Source organism: Amblyraja radiata, chromosome 21, assembly GCF_010909765.2.
Source record: "Amblyraja radiata isolate CabotCenter1 chromosome 21, sAmbRad1.1.pri, whole genome shotgun sequence".
Taxonomy (NCBI): domain Eukaryota; kingdom Metazoa; phylum Chordata; class Chondrichthyes; order Rajiformes; family Rajidae; genus Amblyraja; species Amblyraja radiata.
The window spans coordinates 317,710-327,244 of NC_045976.1; positions in this window are offsets into that span (position 1 = coordinate 317,710).

The window sequence follows — 9,535 nt, forward strand, 5'->3', positions numbered from 1 at the left end:
ATCCGCTGGATGCTAGTCCCTCCCCATCCCTCTCTCTCACCCCATACCCCGCCCTCCTTTCCTTCACAAATCACCCCCGTTTCCTCCTACTCCTCTCCCCTCCCTCCCCTCTTCTCATACTCCCCTCTCCCCACCCCGTCTCCCTCTCCCCCCTACCCCCACCTGTGTGTTTGGGGGGCGGTTAGTGTGAGTGTGATGCCGCTGCCCCCCCCCCCCCCCCCACCACCCCGCAAATGCCGTTGGGGAAACAGACCCTACGGGTCTGCACTTTGTCTAGTACATTACTAAAACTCTGATCTTGTGCTCTTACGGTTTGTGCGGTATTTCTATTTGCGCAAAAACGGTACATGATAGCGCCACAATATTTCGCCAGGCTACTCACTGTTCTCCTGTGCTGCGAGTACAACACGTTTTGTTCCGATCGGTGGTATATTGTAAAAGTTATCGAGCTTTAAAAATCTTAAAAACCGCGCGTGCGCAGATTCCTGCAGTCTGCGCCACGCAGATTGGTCTCTTCTCCTGTCAGTCAATGCCATGGCCGGGATGGCAACGCCCCTTCATGCCCCACCGGTGGCAGCCTGTCCCGCCTCACTCACAAACTTCTCTCTCCCCTCCTCAAAATAACATTTATCGGGGGGGAGGGTTCAGGAGGCCCAGTGGAGGCCCTGGTCCCGTCTCTCTCTCCCTCATCACTCACCCCTCTCCCCTGCCTGCCCTCTGCGACAATGGCGGTCCCGTCTACCCGGGTCCGTCTCCTCCGCTGCCGCCGTTGCGGTAACTCACCCTCACGACCTACATGGAGGAAATATTCTCCACCAGCTCATCGAAAGACATGGTGCCCACCCTGACGAACACCGACTACATCCCGCTTCCCCCCCCCCCCCCGCCCCGCGACCTGGCCCGGCCCAGCACGGCGGCGGCAGCGAGAAGGGCGGGGACGGGCCGAGAGGCAGCTGAACTCGACAGCCGAGTGGGCAGAGGGAGGGAGTATCTGGCTGCAGAGTGGCCGAGCATTTTGTTACTCAAACTCACACACACACGATGCAAACTGGTCCAATCGTCAAGTCAACAGGATCTAAACCACAGCTAACAATGAATGATCTGTGGAGGAAGGAACTGCAGATGCTGCTTTTTATGGAGGGAGGGACTGAGGGTAGGGGAAAGGAGAGAGAGCGAGAGGTGAGGGAGGGATTGGGGAGGGGAGGAGGATAGGGGAAAGATCCTGGGGAGGTGAAGGAGTGTGGGGGGGATTGAGGGAGAGGAAGGGGTAGGGAGGGAGAGGGGGAAGTGGAAGAGGTGTGGAGAGTGGGGGAGGAGAGGGAATAGAGGGAGAGGAGGGGGGGGGAGTGGGGAATAGAGGGAGAGGAGGGGGGAGTGGGGGAAGTAGGGAGTGGGGATAGGAGGGGGGTAGGGAGGGGAGAGGAGTTGTGGAGGGAGGGAGTGACTGAGGGTAGGGGAAAGGAGATGGAGGGATTGGGGAGGAGAGGAGAAAGAAGAGTGAGGGTGAAGAGGAGGAGGAGGGAGTGCTGGGGGAAGAAGGGAAATGAGCCGCGCCGGCGCAGTTGGGGGCTATGCGTGTGTGGTGCAATATTCCGTTGGGGGGACGAGTTGCATTGGGGGAACGGGTTGCGTTGGGGGAACGAGTTGCGTTGGGGGCCAGGCCTCCCGTGTGACAGGGACCCAACGGGTACAAATTAGTCTAGTAATGTGATAAAATTCAACCTGCACTTTGAGAGAGAAAAGATGAAATCAGATGTGTTGGTATTACAGTTGAGTAAAGGCAACTACAGTGTTATGAGGGCGGAACTGGCTAAAGTTGATTGGAAAGAGACCCCAACAGGAATGACACTGGAGCAGCAATGGAAGTAATTTCTGGGAGTAATTCGGAAGATGCAGGACCTTTTCATCCCAAAATGGGAAGAAAGATTCTAGGGGAAGAATGAGGTGACCGTGGCTGACAAAGGAATTCAGGGACAGAATAAAAGTAGAAGTGAAAAATATTGCAAATATTAGGGGTCAGCTGGAGGATTGGGAAGCTTTTAAAAACCAACAGAAGGCAACTATAAAGGCAATAAAAGAAGAAAAAATGAAATATGAAAATAAGCTAGCCACTAATATAAAAGAGGTATCAAAAGTTTCTTCTGATATATAAAGAGTAAAAGTGAGGCTTGAGTGGACGTTGGACCTCTGGAAAATGATGCTGGAGAAGTGATAATGTGGAATAAAGAAATGACAGAGGAATTGAATCATTTGTTTGCATCAGTCTTCATAGCAGAAGACTCCAGCAATGTGCCTGAAATTTAAGATAGTCTGTAGGCAGAGGTTCGTGGAGTGACTATTATTAAGGAGAAGGTGCTTGGGAAGCTGAAAGGTCTGAAGGTGCTAAGTCACCTGGATCAGTAGGTTAATTGGCATCGATAAATGGTAAATTGTCCTTGAGTGTGTAGGATAGTGTTAATGTGCAGGGCATCGCTGGTTGGCATGGACTCGGTGGGCCAAAGGGCCTGTTTCCGTGCTGTGTCTCTAAACTAAACAAAAAGACAATGGGTTGATGCATCTGGCGGGGCTATTTGGTGAGCACTGATGCAGGCAAACCCTCAGTAGCAGAAGATGAATATATCTGTGCCGGTGTCTATCTGCACAGAGTGTACCAGTATCCAAGAGAGTTCATTTGCACTCACTAAATGGAGCCTTCTGCCATCTATAGGAATACTAACCAAATGCAATTAGTAGCCTGCAGCAAAATATAACTGAGATGCACCAAGGGTTATCCAAACACAGACAAAAGTCTTTGTAGTGCGGCAAGTCTACATAGAAAATAGGTACAGGAGGAAGCAATTCGGCCCTTCGAGCCAGCACCGCCATTCATTGTGATCATGGCTGATCATCCCCTATCAATAACCCGTGCCTGCCTTCTCCCCATATCCCTTGACTCCACTAGCCCCTAGAGCTCTATCTAACTCTCTCTGTGGCAGGGAATTCCATAAATTCATAACTCTCTGGGTGAAAACGTTTTTTCTCACCTCAGTCCTAAATGACCTCCCCTTTATTCTAAGACTGTGGCCCCTGGTTCTGGACTCGCCCAATATTGGGAACATTTTTCCTGCATCTAGCTTGTCCAGTCCTTTTATAATTTTATGTTTCTATAAGATTCCCTCTCATCCTTCCAAACTCCAGTGAATACAAGCCTAGTCTTTTCAATCTTTCCTCGTATGACAGTCTGTATATATCTGTACTTTATTCACACTGTTGCCTCACACCACCAGGGTCGATCCTGACTACAGGTATTGTCTGTGCGGAGTTTCCACGTTCTCCCTGTGACTGCATGGCATTAAGTAGCTTTGTGCCTCAGCACCCTAGTTTACCCCCATGACTAGGATCACTGCGTTGGTTTTCTCTGGGTGCTCCAGTTTCCTCCTACATCCTAATGACATGTCGTTAATTGGCTTCTGTAAATTGCCCCCAGTGTGTAGGATGGGATAGCATAGAACTGCTGATTGATGGTCATCATGGACTCGATGGGCCAAATAGCTAGTATCCACACTGTATCTCTGAACTAAACTGGGAGCATTTTGATGAAAATGTGGTATTTTTATGGCCATCATTATCAATACTAACATTGATTGATTATCAATATAGTAGATTTATTTAATTACTTTGATGTGAATTCTCCAGCTGCTGGGGTTAGATTTGAATTCATACTGTATCTTCAGAGCAAATGTTTCGGCCTCGCTTTACCCATCCAATAACACAATTTCAATGCACTTCAATTATAATGGGCAAGTTGTTTCTAAACTGCTAAGACTGGAGATGTTGAAGAACGCTGGTCACTTCAGTGTTGGAATAGAAGAGGGTAGACTTGCAGATTGGTATCTGCTCTTGGAGAAGGTTGGTATCTGCACCTGGAGAAACTTACTGGAGAACAGTGAACTGCAGCAGAAATCTAAAGCTAAATGAGCAGTAGCCTCTTGCGAAAGGATGGAAACCTCTCATCTTCTTAAACTGTAATAAATGCATAGGATTCAGTGCAAATTCTAGTAAAGCCATTTAGGAGTAGTTAGTGATCAGTTATTCCAACATAGTTTTAAAATCATTCTCACACTCCAGTACCACAAACCTATTTGCAAAACAGCTACATTTAATTTTTGCTCTAAATTGTGTTTTAACATTGTGATTCTTTTGTTATTTTCAAATGAACTTTTGATTTTCTGAAGTTGCATGTCACAGAGATGAATATTTCATTACTTTACCAGGGTTTTGTACTGAAGAACACTTTAGTACAACTCCCTTGTTAAAGATCACATTGGTCTGATGCCTGTGCAAAGTACTCATGTCCATGTAAGTTGAAGAGATGAAAAGTACAATGCTATCACATAACTAGAAACGGAAGAAACGAGCGGAAGAAACGCCATTTCATTAACGGAGCAGAAAGGAAAGAAGCTTAGACAAGGAAATGGAAATGGAAAGGGAAATCGACAGTGACATTGTGAGTCAGAATCTTTCTTCTCCAAGTTCCACTTTTGTTCCTCTCGTGTTTTTGAGAGGGGCTACTAAAGTTCTCCTCAACGCCATTGAAATGCAATGGGTTTTTAAAAAAAATATAGAACAATTAGAACAGCTTAGGCAAGCAAAGACCTGCAAACAATCATGATTTAAACAACATATATTCTATATTAATTCTGATTTTTTTTTCAGGGATAAATGTTGGATAGGACATGAAAAATAATTCTCCTATTCTCTGAACAACGTAAGGGATATTTTCTAGATGTCTCCCTGAACAGCAGCACATTCAGAAGTGCTGTTCTCCTTCAAGTCCTAAAGAATTTGAATGCATAACATTACAAAGAGAGGAGAGAGTTTCACCACTGAGCAACAATGATGCTGGCAAGCTGAGGATACAAGTAGTTTCTCAACATTCTCCTAATATTCAGTGTTGTACAGAGAAGAATATTTAAGATTATAAAGACATGATGAGGGGAAACACATTGCACTGAAATGAATTGATAACTGATCATTTAATCCAGAATCACAGACACATCCCCGAGCAAATGTATCTTGTACTTTACAGAATAGAAACTGCCCTAAACTTGTTATTTGACAGTAAAGGAGCCGTTTACACGACGATATCATGTGGGTATGCCCTCTATTGGCCATTCGGTGTATTAGCAACTAATGGTGTGTAAATCCAAAGCAACAATCCTGTTACTGGGGGGGGGGGGGGGGGGGGGGGGGTCGATCCTATTGGTCCCATTTACCTCATCTTTTATTCTTTCTGAATTAATCTTGACACTTGAACAAATTCATAGACAGGAAAGCTTTAGAGGCAAAATGCGTAGGAAGCAACGGCAGATGCTGGTTTACACCGAAGAGAGATACAAAATGCTGCAGTATCTCAGGGGGGCAGGTAGCATCTCTGGAGGAAAGGAGTAGGTGACATTTCAGGTCAAGACCGTTCTTCGGTCTGAAGAAGGGTATCAATCCGAAATGTCATCTATCCTCACCTGAAAGGCTGTCAGGTCTCCTTGCAACCTCTTGCATTCCAGAGAAAACAATCCAAGGCTGTCCAAGCTCACCATTTAGCAAATACCCACTAAATTCAAGCATTATTCTGATCAACCTCCTCTGCACCCTTTCCAAAGTCTCCACATCCTTCCTGTAATGGGGAAACCAGAACCGCACACAAAACTCCAAATGTGGCCTAATCAAAGTTCTATAAAGCTGCATCATGACATCCGGACTCTTATACTCAATGCCCCAATCTATGAAAGCAAGCATATCATATGCCTTCTTTCTCCTTGTGTTGCCACTTACGGGGAGTTATGGACTTGGACCCCAAAATCCCTAGGATTTGAGTATAGGAGCAGGGAGGTTCTACTGCAGTTGTACAGGGCCTTGGTGAGGCCACACCTGGAGTATTGTGTACAGTTTTGGTCTCCTAATCTGAGGAAAGACATTCTTGCCATAGAGTGAGTACAGAGAAGGTTCACCAGACTGATTCCTGGGATGTCAGGACTTTCATATGAAGTAAGACTGGATAGACTCAGCTTGTACTCGCTAGAATTTAGAAGATTGAGGGGGGATCTTATAGAAACTTACAAAATTCTTAAGGGGTTGGACAGGCTAGATGCAGGAAGATTGTTCCCGATGTTGGAGAAATCCAGAACACGGGCTCACAGTTTAAGAATAAGGGGGAAGTCTTTAGGACCGAGATGAGAAAAACATTTTTCACAGAGAGTGGTGAATCTGTGGAATTCTCTGCCACAGAAGGTAGTTGAGGCCAGTTCATTGGCTATATTTAAGATGGAGTTAGATGTGGCCCTTGTGGCTAAAGGGATCAGGGGGCATGGAGAGAAGGCAGGTACAGGATACTGAGTTGGATGATCAGCCATGATCATATTCAATGGCGGGGACGCGACTATTCTCTCAGTCGCGTCCTCGCCCCCCTCCTACCAGCTGGATTGGAGCGGCCTTCCTGCAGGGGAACGGGGACCGAACCAGAGCTACAACAGCGGTGGCGCAGCGCTGAAGTCATCGCGGAGCAGGCGATGCCTACCTGGATTGCCTTTTGGAGCTCCGGAGCGTTGGGTCACTGCTCCAACATCGCTGAGCTGTGTTCAAAAGGGAACTGCAGATGCTGGAATATCGAAGGTACACAAAATTGCTGGAGGAACTCAGCGGGTGCAGCAGCATCTATGGAGCGAAGGAAATAGGCGACGTTTCGGGCCGAAACCCTTCTTCAGGCTGGTTTCGGCCCGAAACGTCGCCTATTTCCTTCGCTCCATAGATGCTGCTGCACCCGCTGAGTTTCCCCAACAATTTTGTGTACCAGTCTTAAACTAGACCAACCTTTCTTTCCAAAGTGAATGGTAGGGCTCTGGGGAGTGTTGTAGAGCAGAGGGATCTAGGAGTGCAGGTATTTTGTCCCTTGCCAGTGGTGGCACAGGTAGGTAGGGTGGTCAAAAAGGCTTTTGGCACATTGGCCTTCATCAGTCAGACTATTGAGTATACAAGTATACAAGTTGGGAGGTCATGTTGCAGTTGTATAAGACATTGGTGAGGCCGCATTTAGAGTATTGTATTCAGTTCTGGGCACCATGTTACAGGAAAGATGTTGTCAAGCTGGAAAGGGTGCAGAGAAGCTTTATAAAGTTGTTGCCAGGACTCGAGGGTCTGAGCTATAGGGAGAGATGAGTAGGCTGGGTCTCTATTCCCTGGAGCGCAGAAGGATTTTGGGTGATCTTATAGAGGTGTATAAAATCATGAGAGGAATAGATCGGGTAGACACACAATAGTCTCTTGCCCAGAGGAGGGGAATCGAGGACCAGAGGACATAGGTTTAAGGTGAAGGGGAAAAGAGCATGAGGGGTAACTTTTTTACACAAATGATGGTGGGTGTATGGAACGAGTGCCGGAGGAGGTAGTTGATGCATTGACTATAGAAACATAGAACATAGAAATTAGGTGCAGGAGTAGGCCATTCGGCCCTTCGAGCCTGCACCACCATTCAATATGATCATGGCTGATCATCCAACTCAGTATCCCGTACCTGCCTTCTCTCCATACCCTCTGATCCCCTTAGCCACCAGGGCCACATCTAACTCCCTCTTAAATATAGCCAATGAACTGGCCTCGACTACCCTCTGTGGCAGGGAGTTCCAGAGATTCACCACTCTCTGTGTGAAAAAAGTTCTTCTCATCTCGGTTTTAAAGGATTTCCCCCTTATCCTTAAGCTGTGACCCCTTGTCCTGGACTTCCCCAACATCGGGAGCAATCTTCCTGCATCTAGTCTGTCCAACCCCTTAAGAATTTTGTAAGTTTCTATAAGATCCCCTCTCAATCTCCTAAATTCTTAGAGAGTATAAACCAAGTCTATCCAGTCTTTCTTCATAAGACAGTCCTGACATCCCAGGAATCAGTCTGGTGAACCTTCTCTGCACTCCCTCTATGGCAATAATGTCCTTCCTCAGATTTGGAGACCAAAACTGTACGCAATACTCCAGGTGTGGTCTCACCAAGACCCTGTACAACTGCAGTAGAACCTCCCTGCTCCTATACTCAAATCCTTTTGCTATGAAAGCTAACATACCATTCGCTTTCTTCACTGCCTGCTGCATCTGCATGCCCACTTTCAATGACTGGTGTACCATGACACCCAGGTCTCGCTGCATCTCCCCTTTTCCTAGTCGGCCACCATTTAGATAATAGTCTGCTTTCCTGTTTTTGCCACCAAAATGGATAACCTCACATTTATCCACATTATACTGCATCTGCCAAACATTTGCCCACTCACCCAGCCTATCCAAGGCACCTTGCAGTCTCCTAGCATCCTCCTCACAGCTAACACTGCCCCCCAGCTTAGTGTCATCCGCAAACTTGGAGATATTGCCTTCAATTCCCTCATCCAAATCATTAATATATATTGTAAATAGCTGGGGTCCCAGCACTGAGCCTTGCGGTACCCCACTAGTCACTGCCTGCCATTGTGAAAAGGACCCGTTTACTCCTACTCTTTGCTTCCTGTTTGTCAGCCAGTTCTCTATCCACATCAATACTGAACCCCCAATGCCGTGTGCTTTAAGTTTGTATACTAATCTCTTATGTGGGACCTTGTCGAAAGCCTTCTGGAAGTCCAGATACACCACATCCACTGGTTCTCCCCTATCCACGCTACTAGTTACATCCTCGAAAAATTCTATAAGATTCGTCAGACATGATTTACCTTTTGTAAATCCATGCTGACTTTGTCCAATGATTTCACCACTTTCCAAATGTGCTGCTATCCCATCTTTAATAACTGACTCTAGCAGTTTCCCCACTACCGATGTTAGACTAACTGGTCTGTAATTCCCCGTTTTCTCTCTCCCTCCCTTCTTAAAAAGTGGGGTTACGTTTGCTACCCGCCAATCCTCAGGAACTACTCCAGAATCTAAAGAGTTTTGAAAGATTATTACTAATGCATCCACTATTTCTGGAGCTACTTCCTTAAGTACTCTGGGATGCAGCCTATCTGGCCCTGGGGATTTATCGGCCTTTAATCCATTCAATTTACCCAACACCACTTCCCGGCTAACCTGGATTTCACTCAATTCCTCCAACTCCTTTGACCCCTGCTATTTCCGGCAGATTATTTATGTCTTCCTTAGTGAAGACGGAACCAAAGTAGTTATTCAATTGGTCCGCCATTCTTAGTCTTGTCAGTGTTGAGCAGCGGGGTGATTCAGCCCACACCACTCAACAAAGTCGTTGACTAAACCTCTGTATTCAGCTTCCCGCTCCTCACCGATGCAGCCCACAATTGCAGTCATCCAAAAACTACAGGTCGTAGGAGTCTGAGTTGTATCTGAAGTCCGAGCAGTAGATGGTGAACAGGAAGGTAGAGAGGACTGTCCCCTGTGGGGCCCGTGTTGCTCACTACCATGTCCGAGACACAGTTCTATAGCCTGGCATATTGTGGTCTTCGTCAATTTGCTCCCGAGCAGTGCATGCCGGATGGTGTTAATAGCACAGAAGTCAAAACACAAGACTCTCACAGTG